This window comes from Propithecus coquereli, unplaced genomic scaffold (assembly GCF_000956105.1).
Source record: "Propithecus coquereli isolate 6110/MARCELLA unplaced genomic scaffold, Pcoq_1.0 Scaffold36, whole genome shotgun sequence".
NCBI classification, from domain to species: Eukaryota; Metazoa; Chordata; class Mammalia; order Primates; family Indriidae; genus Propithecus; species Propithecus coquereli.
In genome coordinates this window covers 4465878-4468740 of record NW_012149285.1, presented here as the reverse complement: position 1 = coordinate 4468740, position 2863 = coordinate 4465878, and positions in this window count along the sequence as shown.

Genomic DNA, 2863 nt, shown 5'->3' with positions numbered 1-2863 from the left:
AGTAGCAGCTGTCCAAATTGGAAAGAAAGACTTATTTTTTAAATTTGCTGTATTTCTATTTTAAAAATTTAGCAATTTATTTGATGTGGCTGAAGACACTGAGCATTTATTAAAGTTAATGACATCTGGCTCCTCCTTTCCCTCGGACCTTGCTCTTCTACGCTTTTTCTCCCCAGTCTTGCTTCATTTGCAACCATATGTCTGTGGTAGTTATTCCAGTTTTCTCAACCCCTTGGCCTTCAGCATTGATAAGAACTTGATTTTTTTCCATTCAATTTTACCTTTGAGTTTGTCCTTACCTATCTTTCAGAGTAGAAAAAAAATGATGTAAAATCGTACTCGAATATTTTTGTCTCTGCCACAAAAGCTTCTTGCTTCTCTTGGCTTCCTGTTTTTCTCATAAGAAAAACTCTGTTATTTTTTTCCTACAGATTTTTGTGTCAGACTAAATGTCCAATACACTGAGCTTGTTTCTAGATGACACCAATAGAAAATCAGAAGAAACTGTCACAAAGTTTATCTAATATTTTCCGTGGCACAGCTTTCTCCTGTCTCTTTGGCTTAGCTCAAATCAAATTCAGGCTTCATTCTGACGTCTCATTGAATGGTATTTCACTTCTTTTTTCAGTAACACAGTTGCCTCCTTGGATGTATTTTAACCTCAACTGACAGTTAGCAGTTATCTCTGAATGATACGGTAACTGCTCTGGATAATCTGTGATGTTCTAAGTGTCTTATTCACAGCCTCATTCTTTGGATAACGGCCCCATGAAGATGTCGTTCCTCATGTTGTATTAACTGTTGCCATTTAATCCGACAAAGACTGGCTGGTCTGAAACACAGCCATGAAGAAGCCGGACACAAGAAAGTTCACCTGCCTTTGTGGCGTCTTCATGATGCCAATTTGTTCAATGTGATAGGACAGGCTAACCCAGTCCCATCCCTCTATGGCATCTAGCTGTTTCTTTGCTTCCGACATTGCTCGTAATGTTCCACCCTTGCCTTTTCAACTTTTCTTTTGCTATATCATCAACCTTATCTTCCTGCTAACCTTGTTATTTTCAGTCTCTTCAAGAGTTGGCATTGATCAGGACTTGATTTCACCACACAATTTTACCTTTAAATTTGTTCTATGCTATCAGAGTGGGTTTTTTTTTTTTCAGCTTTGCTCTTCCAAAATGGTGAAGTATAATGTGAAATCTTATTTGAATATTGCTGTCTGTGCTACAAAACTTACTTGCTTCCCTCTGTTCTTCCCCTTTAAAAGCAGTGCACACGTAGGATTCTCTCAGAGGAGCCTACAAGGACAGGAGCAGAAAGCCCCAGGAAGACAAAGTGACCAGGTCACTAGGGCTGCTGTTGAATGCTAAATTAAAATCACTACAATTTTTCACAAGGCCTAGGACCTAGACTCACTCTAAAGCTTATAGGTGTTTCTGTCTTTCCATGTTCCCCATGCATTTTTCCCAAAAAAATCACATTTCTTCGAAACTTTAAAGAATCTCACAATCTTACCTTTTAGTCTCGATGAAAAACTTTGTCCTTCAGTAAGTTTATCTTCTTCTGATCTCCACCCAGCTTCACCCTATCACAGGATGACACATGAGCTCCGTTTCAGAGCAGAAGGCAGAAATCCACACGGCCTACAGTGAACTTCCGGAAAGAGCTTCCTCTAGCCTTCTGTAAAAGCAGCAAGCATGGGATTGTTGCTGTAAAACAGTCAAGAATTGTGAGGGTTGATTGTGAATTTATCTCTTCAATAGTATGTAAGAATAATTCCTTGCTGAATACTTTACAGAAATTAATCCAATATCGTATTTTTGTGGGATCCGATTGTACTTCCCCTTCATTAAATGAGCTGAAGTTACCGAGGAGCAAACGGAACACTACTTCGCTTTCTCCAAACTTTCTCTTTCAACCCATCCTGTTCTCACCTACTGTGTGAACTCTCAGTCGTTTTCAGTTATTAAAAAGTCAAGCCATTTCTACAAGGCAATTTGCCTATTCTCAAAAAGTCAACATCATGATTAGTAATTCAAATAATATACTTAGCAGAGAAAATATAACTAACCAGAGATAGTGAGCTCCTGATGTTTAAAAATTTGAAATATTGAAATGTGTGCTATTTCTCCTTAAATAAACATTTAGTGCAAGTATATAACAATATAATACATAAATGTTTCAAATCCTAATATTTACAACAAAACAGGAAACTATAATACTACCACCTCTAATAACGTCTTCCATTTTTAACCCATTGGCAGAGATGGCAATTCTGGTACAGCTAAACCCTTTATATATAATATTAAATCATTTAACCCTCATGGAGACCCCGCAAAGTCAACATTGTCACTATTTCAGAGGAAACTGATATCCAGAGGGGATGAGAAACTGTCCCCAAAACAACACGACAAGTAATTACCTCCAGTTTTCAAGTAGGTTAGCAAATAGATCAAAATGAGCTAAAGAGTACGACTAAGATAATGACTGTATTTATTATTTTTTGATTTTTTATGTTATCACATATATGTGGATACTGGCAAGTATCATCAGAAAATGGGCCACTCAGCCCCTTCCCAGTGGACAGCAAAGGATTACCATTATTACTGTACAATCTTTGAAATCACCCATTGTTTGCACACGTTGATAGAAGTATGCAAATATAAAGTTAATGAAATTTGAGGAGGCAAAATTACCACAAGTATTGGAATACTTATCTCTCTGAAGAATTGTTCCAATGGTAGAATTAGATCTCAGTTGCGTAGTTTTTTGGCACTTTGTTTTTTGCTTGGGGGTTTATAGGTAGGATAGAGAGAAGTTTTGTTTTAGCGAAGGTGTATTTTTTTTCACTGGTATAAATATA